The 19,566-nt window shown below is 41.2% G+C and overlaps 1 long non-coding RNA gene across 18 annotated transcripts in view; it reads left to right on the forward strand.

Moving 5' to 3' along the window:
- The window catches only part of LOC135320909 (uncharacterized), a 131,023-nt gene that overhangs the window by 88,446 nt on the left and 23,011 nt on the right, over positions 1-19,566 (forward strand). For 15 of the 18 annotated variants that reach the window (XR_010380282.1, XR_010380258.1, XR_010380266.1 and 12 more), the window contains 3 exons: positions 5,524-5,709; positions 6,469-6,676; positions 7,596-8,406. This is a non-coding gene — a long non-coding RNA (uncharacterized LOC135320909). The remainder of the gene's footprint in view (positions 1-5,523; positions 5,710-6,468; positions 6,677-7,595; positions 8,407-19,566) is intronic. The other 3 variants (XR_010380269.1, XR_010380272.1, XR_010380257.1) reach the window with 2 other exon arrangements.

Here is a 19,566-nt window from a genome sequence, read left to right on the forward strand (position 1 = left end):
TATTACCCAGAATTGCTTTTCTGATCAGATACAAGTGCCTCAGATTTTTCAAGGCAACATGAATGATGAAATGTGTTTTAGCAGTTATCATTAAAAGTAGTTTTATTTTTCAAGTAAAAGGCTATAGCCTGTTCTTCCAGCGGTACATGAAGTCCTCATTGTTCTATGTACATGATCTATGTGCTTAGTTTCTTTGTTTTTTTTTTTTTTTAAGTGCTTGTTTCATTGTGGTGTGAATGAATGTTTAAAATTTCTGGATTTTGATCTTTAGAACATGCTGATTTATCAGAGCTTTTAAAAACCTGATTGTTCTTTGGTCCTTGTTTGTTGGGGCACCCTATTGATTTCTGTTGTCTGTTAAAGCAGGAAATGCTTCCTCTAGCCTGCAGATCATAAAGTGAATGGTTTGCAGTGTGCCTTTAAAATTATTTGAATACATTGAGCATGTTTGTCCAGTGAATTCTGAATTAACTCATTCTGTTGACTTTGCTTTCGTTCTGTGGCTTTTGCACCTCTCCACAAGAATTTGAATTCTCTGTTGCATTTTGTATACGTGTTCTTAACAGGGGAAGAAATTTTGCATTTTTTACAGAGGTGGCTTTTCCTATCCCCTCTGAATGCCTTCTATAATTGATACAATAGTAACCTGTTATTGCAGTGCATAATTCTTTCATAAACTATTTTTTGGCATATTCAGAAACAATGACAAAGAATGATAATAAAAAATATGAAAACCTTCCTTCCTTTGAAGAATAGAAATCAGGTGGTCAGGCTCACGCATGCTTTGTGCCTGACACACTTACTCTCATGTCATTGTGTATCATGATTCGGAGATGGAGTTGCTCCAGGTTTATAGATTTTTGTTTTAACATTTGTGTTGAATTCTTTCTCCAGGCTGATGTTTCCTGTTGGTTTTGTGGAAAGAGTAGAAGGGAAACAAATCCTTTGTTTTGTTTTCAGGAGGCCTGAGTTGATGAGAAAAGTGTTGAGGGTGGGCTGAGGAAAAGAGTGACACTCCCTCTCCTCCCGGCTGAAATTGATAAACAAAGAAATCAATTAAGTGTATCGGTATTTGACCAATAGAAGTTAGAGAGCCCAAAATGGCTAGATATTCCCAATGGAAATTACTGAATTCACCTGCAGATTTATCTGCTTTACCAAGTAGAAGCAACTTAGAGCAATCAGAAAAATCAGTAATATGATGAGATATAAAAGGAATATTATACCTTTTATTTCTGAAACTTTTCTACGGTAAGTTGTGTAGAGCTAAAATTAAGTTTCAAGCACCAGGAGTTAAGAGTGTGGGTAGTTCTGTAGGATCGTTATTCACGGATGTACCTAGACCCTGCTAGAGTGGCTGAAGATGGCAGGAAAAGACCCAGAGGCAGGATTTGTCATCTTAGGGTGTCCTCCATAATGGTTCCATGTGGGAGCCCATGATTGGTTTAACAAATTGTAACACACTCCAGCCGCCTGTGAACTTTAAGAAGAAAAATATATGCTTAAAAACTGCTTTACAAGCAAGTGCCTGTACATCCTCACTCCAGTCTCCTTGCATTAAAAAGCAGAGACAATGCTTTGCTTGCATAGTTGAGGTTTTAGATAGCACTCTGCTGGTTGCAAAGCAAGGACCGAGGCCCTCAGGTATAAACGCTGAGCTTGTGTGCTGTTAGATAGTCTATGATCCACAGAACAAGGACCTGGCTGGTCTGGTGGTCTGCTTTGTAATTCACATGTCTAAAAATGTATCTTGTTCCCCTCACCCCATTACTTCCCTAAAGATACACTAATCCTTTGTACTCATTGTGTATTCTACAATCTCTGCTTCATACTGTCTTTCCCGAAGTTCCTATTACTATCACACAATTGTTAATGAATTTTTCCTTTGATTATACACAATAAATAAGGGTGCAATTGAGAGGCTTGTGGAGTTGGCTCCCTACTCCCTCTCGATTTATTGACTTTTTCCACAGAGACTTGAATAATCATTCCATGTCGGTAAGACTTCTGCCAGCCAACCCACAGTTCCAGGTGAGAAGGATGCAGGTTTACCACTCCTACCCGATGGAGAGAGAGGAGAGAATTGAGATATGCTCCCCCATGGTCGCTTCCTGTCCCACGGCCACTGCAGTTCACCTGCAGCCTTCTGGCCTCTGCTCAGAGGGCCTCTGTCCCAGGACTGACTGCAGCCTTTTCTTCCCTTGTCAACATTTCCTGTGCCTTTCAGAAGTTGGTCTCTTCTCTGCAATTCAACCCTGGCAGATGTGATGGTGGTCAGCGTGCTGGTGGGCAGTCCTTTGGGGACTCCCAGGAGACATGCTGATTCTCCTGAGTCTCTCAATCGGGGTTACAGAACAGTCGAGCACCGAAGGAAGCCCATTCACGTGAGGTCAACAGAGCATTTTATAACTTTCATTTTATTTTTAAATTTTCAGTGGAGAAATTATTTGTAGCAAACTGTTCCAGATATTCGGCCGCCTGCTTTCCTCACCACCATTTCCTTGTTGGCTCTGGTGCTTGTTTTAAGAACCAGGTTTCTTCTCTGGTCATTTGTAGCAGCTGGGCTTGCTGAATCCTTGATCTGCATTTGAAGCAGAATGCTTCTTCCTGATGTGAAACTGATTTTCCTATTTCTGAATATTTCGTGTACACTCAGCAACTGTTTCAAGTGAAATGCTCTTGTCCAATTTTGGTTAACTCACATTTGCTGATCTCCTACTTTCATGCTGAGGGCAGTTTCTTCTTCCTCTAATAAAAGTTAGCAATTTGCATTTACTAGGGAAGGTACTGGCCCGAGTTGCTTTTTTTCTTACCAGTTTTAATACAATTCACCCATTTAAATATACAGTCGTTTTTACTCTATGCCCAGAATTGTGCATCCCATTTAATCTTAGAATATTTTCATTCCCCCAACAGGAAGCCCCGTATGCATAAGCAGTCATTCCCATCTTCCCCATCCTCCCCCAGCCCCAAGGAGCCACTCTTCTCTCTCTGTGGATTTGCCTCTGCTGGACATTTCATTTAAATCGAGTCACTTCATGTAGGTGGAACCGTCTATTGTGACTGACTTATTTCACACTGAGTAACGTTATCAAAGTTTGTCCACGTTGTGGCCTGGGTCAGTACTCTATGCTTTGCTATTGCTGACTAATATTCCACTGTATGGCTGGGCCCCACTGTTTACCCATTCATCAGGTGATAGGCAATTGGGTTGTTTCTGCTTTTTGGCTGTGATGAGTAGTGTCGCCATGAATATTCCTGTAGGAGTTTTTATGTGGACATTTGTTTTCAGTTCTCTTACGTTTGTGCCCAGACAGCAGAGTTGCTGGGTCATTCAGAAACCAAATGTTCAACTCTCTGAGGACCTGCCAGGCTGTTTTCCAAAGTGGCCACGCTGTGTTACGTCCTCACCAGCAAGGGCTGCGCGCTCCGCTTCCTCTGTGTCCTTATTAGTGCTTGTTACTCTTTTTTTTATTATAACCTATTGTTGTGAGTGTGAAGCGGCTTCTCCTAGTGGGTTTGACTTGATTTCCCTTACAGCTAATGATATTGAACATCGTTTCATTGTGCTTATTGGCCATTTTTATATTTTCCTTGAAAAATACCATTTCAGATCCTTTATTCACCTTTTAATTGAGTTGCCTTTTTATTGTTGATTTGTAGGAGGTACTTTATTTTTTATAGATACAAATTCCTTATCAGATAAATGATTTGAAAAAAATTTCTTCTGTGTGTTGTTTTTTCACTTTCTGGATGGTGCCCTTTGAAGCAAAGTTTTAAATTTTGATGAACTCCAATTTATCTCTGTTTTCTTTGTTCCTTGTGCTTTTGGGGTATTATTTAAAATCTGAGGTATTTTATTTAAAATTTTATATATAAAATAACTTAATTCGTAGGACCGTTCTAGGAGATGGGTGCGGTTGTTGTCCCCAGTGTATGGATAGAAGACTGAGATGCAGAAAATTTCTCTGAAATATCAGTTTCACAGCTACCCAGTGCTGTGGGAGTTCAGGCACTCATGTTCGTCCCAAACATCTGTGATCCTCACCACCATGCTCCACTACTGCCTGGAATCGTTAATGAAAACGTCTTTCCTTTTTTGATTCCTTGTTTGTTTTCTCATTGGGGACCTCATCTCCTCATTTTCCTTTCGGATATCAGTATAGATTTATTTTAGGTCTCATGTAGGCAGAAGCATTTCTATCAGTTAACTTCTTTATTACTCACTCTCCAGTGATGATTGTTGCTAGTTGACCTAATCAAGTCATGCTTAAGTCTTTCCTTCTCATGACACTAAAAACAGTCATGACTTACAGAATGCTAAAAGCAGAAAGTACTTGATTGATTTTATTTTGCTACCCAATCAAACCAATCAAATAAAAACCCGCTGTTGACACAGATTATAAGCCCTCCAGGTTAGGGTCACTGTCTTCCTTGTGTTTCATTTATTTGGTCACAGTGTCTGGATAGTGCCTTGCTGTTCAGCAGTTTTGTTAGGAAATGGTGCTCGTGAATCATTGTAAGGACAGAATTTTGACAACAGACTGTGTTGTTCATTTCACAAGGGAAAAGATAATATAGAAATACTGCTCAGATCTATTTGAAAATTAAGCTTGGAATTTTGAGAACAATTCAAGAAACCATACAAAGATTTTTCACTAATTTTAGATCTATCTTAAACACATTATGGTTACATAGCAGAGTAACTTATCAAGTAGATTTGTCAAGAGGAGTGTATTATTGATTTTTTGTTTTAGTTGAAATATTCTATGTGGGATAAAGTAATCAGTGCCTATAAATGAACAAATATGTTTGTATTTCTATGCAACATGGGAGCAGACTACATATGTTTCAATATAATATATATGAGTGTGTGTTTTAATCTGTCTTTCAGTGTTTTTATAGTTTTTCAGCAATGTTGTAACATTAGAATTCTAAGAAATTCACTCCCGATACTACTGCAGTTTGTACTGTGTATCCTGTCTTATGTATGGGATTCCACTGTCCCCTAAGTGAGGAATTTCCTCTCCTATTGAGTTAGAAGCAGATTTAAAGGAACTGTGATTTCTAGGCCTTTGCTCTCCATGTGTTTGCACTTGGGTGTCAATCACAATTTTCCCTTTCTTGAGTTTTCATTGTTCAATTAGAATTTTTGAAAATAACTATTAATATGTTTCACTAGTCTCCCTAGAAACTTGATGTTTTTGTGCTTTTCAGTTTTCAATTTATGAAAATTATAAATGCACACTTGTTTTTAAGTAGTCCTTTTTCACTAGATATTTGTTTACCTCTTTATAGTTAAAATAATTTTTTTCCTAATGAATGAATCACTGTGCATGTTTTACAAGATATCTTACTTTTTATTTTTCTTATTCTAACAGGTATATTCATTGTACAGAATTTTGAAAATAAGGATAAACCCAGTAATAACTTAAAAATGGCCTCTAATCTCACCTGGAGATACAGTTTTAAGGTTTGAAATTGAGAATTACAAGTCCTCTCATGTTTTTCTTCTTTTTCAAGTACGTTTTGGTTACTGAGTCCCTCAAATTCCCATATGAATAGTAGCAGCAGCTAGTCAGTTACTGCAGAGGAGCCCGCTGGGATTGTGATCGAGACCACGTTGAGTATACAGATCGCTCTGGGGAGCACTGCCATCCCAAGAGCGCTGTCATCTGATCCAGGAATGTGCGTGGTGTGTCTGTCCAGGTATTTAGGTCTTCTTTAATTTTTTTCAACCATGCGTAGAGTTTACATAGTATTATTTTACCTTATTTTTTTGCCTTTATACTGAGTACAATTGTGCAAGGTACTAGGATCAGAATTGTATTATAGCCCCGCCACTTGCTGCCACCATGGACGCTGCACTCTTGCTTTGCCCTGTGTAAAATCTTGCACAAAATAGGACCTAAGTAACTCTCTCTTGAATGAATGATTATATGATTGCTGGATGATGCTGGAGAGTCCTTGTGATGATGTCTTTTTCCCAGACTTTCCCCTCTTCTTAACTATGCCTTTTCTCTTCCTTTCCTCCAACCTGGGTTTCAGCCTGCCTGTGGCATTGATTTTCCCTGAGTGTGGACTCTTCCTTTCACTAGTTCACGATAATGTTTCATGCGGGCTATGAAAACTTGCTAGATGTCAAGAAATAGCAAATTCACTGCATGCTATTATTTTTAGTCTGTGGTATTATATTATCCATTGAAATTAAATCAGGCTGACCCCCTGAGCCCTCCCCTGATCTCTTTTCTCCTTCCTACGGGTGATACTTCTCTGGTTGCTGTCTGTGCCCTTCCCCCAGACTTGGTTTTGGAGTTGAGTAAGTCACCATCAGTGGAGCTCTCTCTTTAAAGATGAAGAGAACATTTGCTCCTTCTTCCTGGTTGGGGACTGGATGAGATGTGGTAACAGATAAAGAATGGAGCCCCATCTCATTCTGACCCTCGCTCTTTCCGTTCCTTTCTCCAGGGGAAAAGAGTACAATTCAAAAATATAAAGATTGTGAGCTAATGAGATAGACAAGACAACCGAACATTTGTTAAATATCCTTTCATGCCGGACACAAATGTATTATACACACAAAAAGCACACAAATCACGGTAGTACTGCGGTTACAAACGTGGGTCCGAGTTCGAGTCCTGCTCTGGAGTGACCAGTCCTGTGAGATGGAGAACTGGTAGGTCGGCTTAGCCTCTCCTGGACTTGTTTTCTGTCCTGCAGAGATGGGGCTCGCTAGGCGGCCCTCTCCCGTAGAGGTGCTGTAGGGTGTAAATGGCACGCGTGGGCAGCCCGAGCACAGCTGCTCATTCCTCGTAAGGGCAGGATAGCATCGCTTTTGCGGTGACAACTTTATGACCGTCCCGTGTAGACTCTTAGTGCTCCGAAGGGATGCCTTGTGGTTTGGAGATGGGATTCTCACTTCTGTAAATACCCAAGGATTGTGTTATTGGGCCGTGCTGATTTGAATCTATTCTTTAGAAAGTACATATTGTAGATATATTTTTCAAGCATGCATGCTTTTTTCTTTTATTATTTATAGTTCTACCCTCTCATCTCTTGGTGTGACTTTTCATGGAATCCAGGAAACAGTCCTAAGCCACCTGCCTCTTCACACTTCTCCGTGGTGGTTTTCTTCCCTGACTAGAAGAGGGTTCTGCATAGGAAATTTTCTTTGTTCCCCTTTTCTTGGAGTCACTCTGTCTCCCCAACTCTCTCCTGTCCATCTGTCCATTTCTCTACCCACTGATTCTTCTGACATGTTCCAAAAAGCATTTCAGGCAGCTTACAGAAGAACAGATACCAAATAAACAGGTGAGGAAATGGGGCCAAGTTCAGACAGTGAGGCTAGGAGGCGAGCCTGTGTGGGAGATGCAGGCGTGAGACACACGCCTCAGCCCTGTGACTTATAAGATCGACAACAACAGTGTGCCTGAGGCTCCCAGCAGACACAGGGAAACAGGGTTTGTGGGAGATGCTCACTGGCTGTGAAATAAATAAGTGGCTTAGGAGATGCCCAGCCTTTCCAGCTACTAAGGCTTAGGAGAATATTTTGAGTTTCTTCCAAAATCAGAGTATTGCATCTTTTCTTTTTTCAGAGATCTATGTATAGTTTTTTACATTCTATACCTGGAAATTTCTCCAAAACTGCTTCCCACGTGAGTCCCATGGCTCGGGAATGGGGTGGTTCTGCTCATTGACGGGGGTTGGCCAGAAACAGAAAATGACAGCCTCAAAGGAGCCTGGGATTTGTCAGTTATGTTTTGTCAGTGCTGTAGATTTCAGAAAACGCTTTCACCGTTTCTCTCCATCTGAGGTGGCAGCGTGCTCTCTTAGCAGCATCAGGAGCTCAGGGCCGCGGGATGGTGGGGGCTGACTGCACTGCTATCAAGACAGCTGTGCCAGTCACTGCAGGCGTGGTGATTTTACATAGTGCATTTCATGTTCTTTAATAGGTTTCAACAGGTAGTTAATTAACTGAGTTAATTAACATTTAAAAAATATGATGCTTTGTTGAAAAGACAGTTATAGGCAGAATATAAGTTGTGAACACTTTAAAAACGGTTTCATTACTGAAATTTTAGTAGGGAAGATTTAGTTTATCTTATTTACACCTCTCTTCAAAAGTAACAAAGAAACAAGACAGAAAAAGCAGAGGATGATTTCTGTTCTTCCTCTCGGCTTGCAGGTGCCCTCACCTCCAGTGGCATCCATCCAGACACCAGCACTGACACTGGCCGTGCTCAGAACTGCCTCAGCCCTGAAGACACAACTGACAAATAGAAGGGGGACACGCCCTGTGACAGCAGGTGCTCTCACTTTGTGGGTCCTTATGTAACTGCGCAGTGTTATTCAGGATCGCCCGTTCTACACTGTGTGACGCTGCTGCCGTGTCTCCTAGTTATTTCTGTAAGTACTCGTGTATTTTTTTCAATGTGTGGTACTAGACATCTAAAAATGCTTTTTTCAGATGAAAAATAATGTGTATTTAATATAATAAGTCTTAAAAAAAGGGACAAAAGGGTCTATCCTGGTCCCACTACTCAGAGATAATAATTAACACTTTAACATCTATTTTCTGTTCTTTTCATCAGTGTGTATTACGTCTGTCATAAAAACGAGCGAGCACTCTGTGCCTGTTTACTTTGTGGAGACCTCCATTTTTCATTCGGCTTATTACACTTTTTTCTACAGTATTCTCTCTCCCCTGGCATGATTTTTAATGACCAGTATAGCATTCTGTCTTGTGGAGGCAACGTCCATTTTACTTCGGACTTAAATAACCTTTTAAATTCCAAGTATATTTAACTGAAATACTGAAAAGAGAACTGTGGTGGTACCGAAAGGCCCCTACATCCCTTCCCGTTTTTTTCCTGAGAGTAAAAACTGCTGACAATGTGGTGTATATATTTCATGACCTTTATGCCTGTCATATATATATACACATACATACATACATGTATATGAGAAATCTATGTATATGTGTGTGTATATATGCTTTATTGAAAAATAAGGCCATACTATATGTTTTGTGCAGCTCAGTTTATTCACTGAGGTGTATATCATAGACGTCCTCCCACTCCAGACTCACCCGGTCCTTTCAGATAGAGTAGAGGGGTCTCCTGATGTGCAGTAGATTTGGTCTCTTGTGTAAGGACACCTTTGGTGGGAGAGTACTGTGGACAAGGCCTTGGACCACGCCAAAACGCCTGCCCCTTAGTGCCCACAGCTCGCCTTCATTTACCGCATCATTGTCTTGATGGTGGATACTTAAGTTTTCTCCATTTTCCACTGTCAGAAAGGGTGTTTGACTGGCGTCCTTCTTGTACAAACATTCCTGTGATCTTGTATGAGTATTCCTTTAGTTAAGGCTTCTGGAAATTTAGTCCCTGGATGTGACAATTACATACATCACAGGCTCCTTTCAAGTGACTCTAGAAATTCCTTCTCCTGCGGGGAATGAAAAGATGTAGAATAACTTATGTAACCAATTCTCTATCGCTGGATATGATTTCACTTCAGCTTTTCTTCCCACCATTGTAAACAGTGCTGTGTAAATGCTCTGATGAGTACATCTTTTTGAACTGATTTTTTTTCTAAGCGAAACTATTCCTAAAATGGAGTTCAGTCTGTGTGTACACACATTTTTCAGAGTTTACATATCCATTGACACGTCATCCTCCAAAAAGATCGCTCAGTTTGTTCTCTCAAAGATGGACACTACCTAGAATATTTTTTAAAAACATTTGCCAATATGATGAGCAAAATTGCTTTTTCATTGTTTTAGTTTGCACTTGATGACCAGTGAGGTATTGAGCATTTTTCACTCATTAGCCATCTGACTTTTAAAAGGTGAATGATCCCTTTTGTCTTTTGCACACATTTAAGTGAGGGAGCTTCTTGTTGCTTTGTGACAGCTCTTTGTATGTTAGGAACATTAACCCCTTGTCTTCATTAACATGTATCACAGAGCTTTTTCTTGTCATTTCTTGCCTTTCATTTTGTTCAGTAGGTTTATTTTTGTTGTGGCCGAAAATAATCTTAAGACAGTAAATGTCTTCTTTTTGGGTTTTATCCTTGATAGTATTCTTAGAAATATTTTCTTATAATGGTATATATCTCCTCTGTAGGATTTTTTAATCTCTATGATGGAGATGATAATACTACTTTTTATAGTGAGGAGAAGTTGAATTACTATAAGCAAAGATTTGTATTTGCTGTTATTAGTACTTTCTAATATTTACATCACTATCTGTAATTTTTCTTGTGGTCATTATGACTGGAATAGAATTTGTTTTTTCCAGGTGATTCTCTGATTGTCCCAAGACAATTATTGAATTCATACTTTGCTCTTTGATTTGAAATCCCAACTGTACAAAATATTTATGTACACTAGAGTCTCTTTTTGAGCTCATGGTTTATTTCTGTCAGTCTTACTTTCTTACTCCAGTGCTATATCTTACATATTGTAAAAATTTATTTAATATCTGACAGTGCGATTTTTTTTATTCTTTTTTCCATCCCCAATTTTCTTGTCTAGTATTATGAGTTTATTATTCCTGAAGAGTTCCAAAATATTTTGTTCAAGTTAAAAAAATACAGATAAGAGCTGTCATGGGAATTTTTAGTAAGTTTTGAATTATTCTTAGGAGAACGTTCATCTTTACAAAACTGCTTTCCTCCATACAATATGTTGATGTCTCTGCATTCACACTTCTTACTTTACCCCTCAGTACAGTCCTGTGTTTCTCCATGTACAACATGGGCATTGTTTTTGAGTTTATTCCAGATTATTGTTGAAGTTTTTGTTAATTTTGTAAGTGAGAATTTTTTGCTATTATATTTTTTAACTGTTAAAACTGACACCTAGGAAGGCAGATTCAATTTGTAAATACTCACTTTGTAATTTGTCATTTAAAATTGTAAGTATTAAGTACTTGTTACAGAATAGTTTCTTTTCTGTTTTTAAAAATTTGTTTCCAAGATTCTCAAAATGGTCATAGCTAAGTAGTATAGGTGGGGAGACAGATGGAGAGAGGTAGTGTGGCTCATGTACAAACTGTGAGCACTTTCATGGCTGCCTTTATGCTGGAAAAGCCGCTGAAGAGCCCAGGTAAGAACAGGGGTGGCTTTGTACGCACTTGAAAGCCAGCTTTCCTGCCTGTATGGAGAAGCCTGGTGAGTGAGGCAGATATATGATCAAGGTCGAGTGGAGGTTATTGGCTGCACAGAGCACTGTGTCTGTGAGAACAGGATACCATCGCCATGGGAAATGCTTGGTGCCAGGAACAATGCAGGGAGCTGGGAAGCCTGTCTGTTAAGGATTTTCCAGCCCTGGGAGTGGGAAGATCAGACTCTCCATTCAGATCTGAGTTTGAATTCATCCTCTTTAGTTTACTGGTCCTCTGACTTTTCTCAAGTTATACATCCTCTTTGAACTCCTGTTTTCTTGTCTCTCAAAACAGGAGAATTACGGCCTGCTGCTAGAGTGTTTGATCAGGGTAAATAATTTGTGTCTATAAGATGCCATGTACAGTCACAATCTCAGTGAGAAATGGGCTGTCGCCTCTTCTTCTGCAACTCAGTGCTTGATGAGACATGGGGGAAAGCCAGTCCCTAATTTGTGTGTGATGCAAGTAGGAACAAAATTAAAGTCTTGCCTTTCCCTAGTAGTATTCTTACTCCTTTGCTTCATTTACTTCTTTCCTCCTTTCCTTTCCCCTTTCCCCTCCTCCATCAAAAGATCCTGGGACTCTCTCAGAACACTAGATTCAAGTTACTTTAAAGGTTGGCTCATCCTCATGAAATGACAGTAACATAAAAAAAATCTGTACACATCCCAGAATGCATTGTATTTGATTTACACACACACACGCGTGCACAAAAACACACACACAATCAGGCTACCTCCCACTTGCAGAGGGTGAAGGAACACTTTTTCTGAGTTTTCATTCACTGAGCGTGAGAACAAAGTCTCTTACGCAGACTTTCACCAGCCTTCGTGCATGGTGTTTTTAATTGGATTTCTGCTTTTTGGCCATAGATATAGTATCCTAATAGAAGAGAGAAAGTGAAGACATAGACATTCTGCTGAGATATTGGTGTCATCATATTTGAGTTGGAAAGGGCTTAAGACAGCATAGAGTCATAACTTTTTATGGGTGAGAATCCATGATGGTGTAACTTGGACAAGAACCTGGGTCTTCTGCCATCTTGTCCATGTGGGTGAAAAGGCAACTGGGTGGGGGATGGCAGGGATCTTTCTTGCTTGAGTTCCATGGTCTTGCTAGTTTTCATTGCTCAGCTGCCTTTAGTTTATGTCCATGAGGCCTCTCATGGGAAGGTCACTCTGTCCTGATAGATTGTTTCTTATCAGCAAAAAGCTCTGGACCCACTCATATTTCCCAGAGTTTTCTGCTGACCTGCTGACACTTTATATAAATGAGACCAAGAAACTACTGAATATAAAATCCTTATTGTTATCATTTGCCCTCGAGTTCCATAGGAATGGGGTGCTGTCTCAGGCTGTCTAATGCTAGATCTGAACAAAGATAGGGTGATAGGCTGTGCTGCTGGACCTCCACAGTCGAAGGGGATTTCCACCTTAGTTTTTAGAATCAGGCAGATGAGTTCAAATATTGCCTTTACCAGTAATTATCTTTGTGACTTGGGGGAGAAACTGTACTTTTTTGTGTCCAATTTTCTTTGTTTGTAAATAAGTTCAGTATTTATTTTAAGGTTTCAGTTTTAGAATTGAATGAGCTAATTCCCTCATTTATACCTAAAATAGTGATCGCGTGGTTCTATGCTGGTGCTTTGGAGGTTGATTACTATGGGACTCGGCAGTGAGAATGGGGGTGGTGGACCCCTGGATAATAGAGCTTATATTCCAGGATATGCTTGTAAAAGACTGGATGTGCAGTGGATTTTTAGTAAATATCCACTCCTTTCCTACTCTGCTTTGATTGTGTATATATCTTTATACTAATATATGAACAATTTTTATTGCAATTTAAATATCTTTGTAGTATTTACAATATGTAGCTATAAAAAATACGTGAAATAAAATGATTTGACTTTTATTTTCTTTTCAATAAGCAAAACAAAATAAAATAGAAAAGAACAAAGTTTTGAAGGAGTAGAAATAATTTTATTTCCATGGAATCAATTCCAAATAATAGGTTTTTTGGTCGTGTTCTTAAACAGCATATAAAATTGATTGGTTGTGACATACTGGAAATGAGGAAACAGTGGAGACATACTACCTCTAATGCAGTCATTTATTTACCAAGTCCAAACTCGTTCTGCTTGCTGCATGACAGGCCAATAAATCAGGAGATGAGCTTTTGGAGTAAGGAGTAGTGACTTTATTTGAAAAGCTGGCAGACTCAGAAGATGGCATACTGATATCCAGGAGAACTCTCTTCCCCAAGTCAGAATTCAGTCTCCTTTTATACTAAAAAGTGGTGGGGGTGTGGTTGGTTGTTGCAAACTTCTTGCTGTACGAATTGATTTCCTTGGAATCCTTTGTTCTTGCAGGTGTCCATGTGGGTCAAATCATGGCGCCCCTGTAAAACCTCAAAAAAAAACAAAGTTTATTTTTATTTTGCAACTTGCCATATCTACATAAGTGTAGAAGAGCTAACATCCTTAAAGATCAGAGCCCGCAGAATAGGCCCTCCTGGATATTTCAGGCTAAAGGCAACTTTCTTTTACAAAAGGTGCAGAGATAACAAGTCTTAGCCTAGAAAACAGGGTACAGGTTTAAAGCCAAATGAACACATCTAACATGGAGTCAAATTTGTTCTTTTCTATTACAATTTCTTTTTCCACCTCATAGATAATTTTAGTAAGAAACATGAGCAATTTTTTTACTTTTGCTTCTTAATAACGGATAAGTGGCCCAACTACAGTTTTGTGAACAGGGATGCTGTGCGGGCATAGGGGTCACAGCAAACTCTTGTTGGGGGTGGTCGACCCTGCAACATGTCTGATGCCCTGTGAGTGTTGGTGAGGGTCCCCCTAACCAGGGGCTCTCTTCAGGAACCACCATGTGGGTATTGACCTCTGGAGACTTCTTTTTCAGCTGTAGGAAATTTTTTTAGATGCTGTGATGAAAAAATCACTACAGCTGGGGATAATCAGGGAATAAAGGAAGGGGAAAAGGGCTTGGAGTAGTGTAGAAGAGGACAGAAGATCAGGGAGCCTGGGGGCTTGGGGGCAGGGCCACGGGAGAGAGAGTAGCAGAGGTGGGGAGGGGCCCGGCTCCAGAACCAGCTCCTGCACCTTTCCCTGCACCCAAGCCTCACAGCTTTTAATTGGGCCCAAGACTCTTTCCTGTCTGGATGTCACCCTGGGCAGAACGTTGAGAATCGAAGGTAAGGGGTGGGCAGCACTCACCTAGGGGGTCACTGAGGACTTTGGTCAAGTCCACAGTGCCTTTTCTAGTCATGTGTCTTCACTTGTTCTTTATCTCAGGATCTGAGAAGCAGGAGCAGGGAAATCAGGGAGAGATCCAGGAAGACATTTGACTCTGTTAAGAGATGACAGTCACAGCGACACGGGGAGCGAGGACACTTGCAGCAAAGTAAAATGACTTCACAAATATTGCATCAGAGCTGCAGGTGTGAGAGAGCCTAAGCCTGTCTCAGAGTGCAGTGGACAAGAGGAAAGGAATGGTAAAATTAACACTGACAATTGAAATTTTGTTAAATAGCCTGCTAATATTAATTGTATCAAATGAATGTATGCAGGTGTATTTCTATGATCATTTATAGGTACACACAACCCCACCAGCCCCTCTTTCTCCCATCGGGGATGGGCTTTCTCAAGCACAGTGCCCCTCCTGGTTGAGTGGGCCACGCTGCGGGTCCTCGCCTGGGGCCAGGCTGCTGCAGGGCACTGAGTCCCCGAGGCACGGCCTGGGAGACATGACAGGAACATCTCTGCTCATAACTGAGAGCCTCCGTTTCCCCCTGCAGTGTAAGAATGCCGGTGACTCAGTTAGAAGCATGCATCCAACCCGTACTTCCGTGTCATCACCATCTAGAATCGGTGCCTGAATCTTCTGAATTTCTCCAGAATGTGGTTTAAAATCACCTTCGACAATTGAGTGTGTGTCCTCTTACAAGTGGAGGAATTGCTGCCGTTTCCCTGGAAATTACTCACCACTAGTCCATCTGATTTTTCTGTGCTAGGATTCAGTATGGCCTGCTAAAAATTCTGCAGTCAGATCTTGAAACACTGATGAAGAGGATTATTTATTTTATTTCTTTATATGATAGTGTTTTACTTTCAAAATTCAGAGTTTTCGGTTCTTTCAAAAATTTTTTGGGGGTTTGGAGAATCAACGTTTCTCTTACCATCTTTGTGACTTGTTGCTATATGCCTCTCACCTGTCTTCTGTCACTTGTGAGGCAGTTCCATTTGTGACCCTGTCCGGTTTGTTCATGTTATAAAATATAAAGTCTGTAAAAGTACAGTCCCTTTTACTCCGAAGACATTCCACAAGTACTACTTAAATCTGGGTGTGGTTTTTAGAAGACAGAATCATTAGAACATGTACTTGCAGGTTGCTAGTGCAAAATCCCCAAATCAATATTCTAGCTCAACATCTAAAATCTTTCTAATCTACCTTGGATTTGTATGGATAAGTGAAGCAGTTTGCTAAGAAATCAAGACCAGGTTTAGAATACAGGCTAGTGTAGCTCAGCAGGTCCTCCCATGCTGATGCTCTGCCAGAGGGTGGGGCCAAGGGGAGAGGGCGTGTCCTGCCCTTCCTGAGCTGACAGTTTGACGGCAAAGACCTTCACCAGGTGAAGAACTGGGAGTTTCTTCTAAGAAGAGTGGGTTTGAAAAGAGTCCTAAAAGCGCGGGAGTGACACAATCCCATTTGTCTCAAGTAGGGTAGAGCGGCTTTAGGGCCACTTGGGAGACTCGTGAGTCTAGGAGTACAGTGTTGGTGGCTTCCACTTGAGCGGTGAGACGGTTAGTGTGTTAAAGCGAACAGATTGAAGACATGTTTCGATGTTAAATAAGAAAGGATGAATGCTGTCTGTGAAGTTAGAATGGAGTAAGGCCCAGGTTTCTGGGTGGATTAATGAGGTAAATGATAGTCCTGCTGTGCTGTGATGAGGGAAACCTGCAGAGGGAATTCTGGGGAAAATCTGATGAGTTCAGCTCTGGGTAAATGAAAGGCTGTTAGATGTGTGGACTGGGAGCTCTGGTGAGATCCAGTAGTGAGTAGGGGGAGGGGAGAGAGTCTTTCAAATCATTTTGTCTTGTGAACATACAAATAAGGATGAGCAATGACACACTTAACACCTCTATATTTTGGATTTAAAACCCAGTAACATTTTGCATTATTGACTGCAGAGGTTCTTAATTTTTTTAAGAGAAATAAAATAAATAGAAACAAAATAGTGGAGTTAATCAACATCTTAGATTTGATGTGTGTCCTTGTGTATATTTTGATACCTCATCTGTTTATAACTATAATCTACAAAAAGTTAACTTGCTTAGCATAAGAGTTAAACAGAGGGACGTGACACACACTGTTAGGGGTTGAAGCTGATCACCTTGGGCAAATTATGTCGCCTCTCTGTGCCTTAGTTGCATCTTCTGTGACTGCCCCTGGGCCCCTCATCACAGCTGATTTCCTAGACTTGATGTTGGGAGGGAGGCTGCTGAAGGGAGTAAGAAGTGGCAACTGCTAGGGATACTGAAGAGTGAGACAAAAGCAGATTAAAGCCTATAAACTTAGTACAAATACCCTCAAAAGAGAAAGAAACCTGCAGTGTTTTGAGCCACAGCGTAAGGAAAACAAAATCACGTGGACCCAATTCTCTTGAACATTTGAGTATTGTGGGTGGGAGGTTGTCATCAAAAAATTGTCGAGAAAAGGCCTTTTGGTTTCCCTTGACGTTTCCAGTAAGGGTGAGTTGCATAAGCAAACCCCCCCCCCGGTTCACAGTGGAAGGTGCCTTTTTGTGCAAAACTGACCAAAGGTTGGAAACCAGTCTTCAGCGGTGCTGGTAAATGAAGAGATTTCGGGATTGGGTGGGGCACTTGCTGTGACTTCCAGGTGACCTGTTGGCTGGGGACTGTTAGGCGGGCAGTAGGTTTGCAGGGAGACCCGGGCATAATCCCTTGCTCTGAGGCTTCTGGTCTGACTGGCAAACCTGGGCACCCACAGTCCTAATGGGGCAGCTCGTGATGTGGCCTGGGACACCTGCTGTGCTGAGGGCGAGAAGAGGGTTTCCCTGAGGGGGTGTCCCTACAGAGAGTGGAAACGTCCTCCTGCAGGGGAGGAAGAGCCTCTGAGCAGGGTGCTGGATGCACAGGCAAGACCACCCTGAGCACGGAGGGTTTGGGAAGCCGGAAGTCATACAGTGGCACGAGCAGCCTTGTTCCTGAGAGACTGGAGGTAAAAGATGCTGAAAAGGCAGGCTAGGTTCAGACCCTGTGGTGGGTTATGAGTGACAGGAAAGGACTGGTCAGGCAGGCACGAGAGAACCCTGTGGGCATCCCAGCTGGGGCGTCACGCCGGAGGGAGGAGCAGAGTTATAGACTTTGCCACTTATTAGCTGTGTGACTTTGAGCAAGATCACCCCAGTTCTCTCTATATATATCTTCATCTGTAAAGTGACACAGTGACAAGCTAGTGTCATCAGAAGGCTTAGTTTAGCTCTGATCCTCTGTGTCCAGTCCTGTCAGTGCTGCCCTGTGAGGTTCTGCAGCGGCTGCTCTTACCCTGAGATGGGAGGGCGTAGAGGGACATTGTAGCACCCGAGGGCAGGATGGGTTTGCTTTAAAAGCAGACATGTTGCCGCCTGCAGCTGCAGACCTGCATGCAGTTTGATTGATGGTCGTGGAGAGAACTTTGGAGGCCTTAGCATCGTCTTAAAACTTGTATTCACTTAGGGACCGGATTTGCCTTTGCTGATTAATGTTGAAGATTTGGGCTTCTGGCAAAGCTGTTTTCAGAGATGGGTATATACGTAACATATCGTATAAAATAAAATGATTTTCTTAACGTGTGGGACTTTGCAGTTGTTGGGAACAGCTCTGTTGCTCTGGTCTCCACGGAGGACACTAGGGGTCAGCAGAGCGTGCGGGAGGGCAGGCAGCCCACAGTGCTTTTGCCGGCTGTTCTCCCCAGTAGGGCAGTCTGCTGAGTTGACTCTTCTCTGAGTTTGGTTACCAGATGAGCAGACAGCAAAGTAATGAGTTCTGGTGGGACTGTATAATGACAGGAAGAAAGAGGAACCAGTAGTTTTTCAGGACTAGAACACGCTTTTGGTTACTGATCCAGTGTATTCCATTACAGAAGTGATGAGTTGTGTCTATTCTGGGACTTGATTGAAATAAAAGTTCAGCCTAAAATTAAGAGTTGTGTTTCATTTGGCGGGAGGACTCAAGCCGGGATGACAGCCTCTCAGATCACTCTGAGGAACTGCTCCCAAGAGGTATGGGAAGAGCTAGGATATACAGGAGCTTTACAACAAAGACCAGGTAGTTGGAACAATAAAAGATTGCTTGTTATCTAAAGAAAGCCAGGTATCTCAAGTTCAAGTATTTAGTGGTTTTCTATGTATGGGAGGAAGCAAACATTTGGACTCACTGAATTCATACTTTAACAAGCACCTAGCTATATAGGGCAAGTATCCTGTCCTTTCTTATTCTGAGTCTGCTCAGAGGGCACCAATATGAGTGGCTGAGAGGCTGGGCTGCAGGCCTGTACTCGCTGGGGTGTGGCAGTGTCTGCTGATGGCTTGGCTTCAGGATTCTTTGTTTACTGACATGGTTGCAGTATTTTCTTTCACATTGTAGTACTTTCATTCACAGTGCTCCCCCTTGGTCCTAAATTCGACCAATATTTTGAGAGACATTTCATGACCAATTTTGTCCCAGGGTGCTAGGATGGCTCATTCCTAGTTCAGGTGAAGTATCTTCTGAGCTGCCATTCAAGGTGTTAGTTTTTTATCAGACCCTGTTGATACTAAAAGTTCTCTGGATCGCCTGTCTTACTAGTCTATTATGATCCAGGAATTGTTTACCCTTCGTTGCTCATTACCATAACTAGAATCACACTATTACAATTATTTTACACAGAGTTATAAATTTTATCTATTCCTTCAAGATGTTTAGCCATCATCAATTTTGTAGGCCTAGTTACACTTGGGAAATGTAACAGACAACCATTTTATTATATAGATAGAATATAAGTAATTCAGCTAGTAACGTTTATAAAGTCATGAGTAAGAATTTAATAGTCAAGAAGTTATATTTTTGGGTTAAAATTTTCCTTGTGTTCCTGATTGAGTTTGAGTGATCTTATGCGAAATTTCATATTTATGGTCAGGGTCAGAGCAGGTATTAATTGGCCAGGTGAGGTCTCCCACCTTGTAAGATCAATAGTGGCCTAAACAGAACTATAATTTCTTTTTAGAATAACGTTTCTGAGGGCTATCTAGTTAGAGCCTTGGAGTAGGGAAACCCACCAAGGTAACACAGAAGTACTAGACATAGGTAATTTACCATAAACTTAGCAGCTGGAGTAGTTCATAA

The sequence above is a fragment of the Camelus dromedarius genome, unplaced genomic scaffold (assembly GCF_036321535.1).
Source record: "Camelus dromedarius isolate mCamDro1 unplaced genomic scaffold, mCamDro1.pat HAP1_SCAFFOLD_164, whole genome shotgun sequence".
Classification (NCBI taxonomy): domain Eukaryota; kingdom Metazoa; phylum Chordata; class Mammalia; order Artiodactyla; family Camelidae; genus Camelus; species Camelus dromedarius.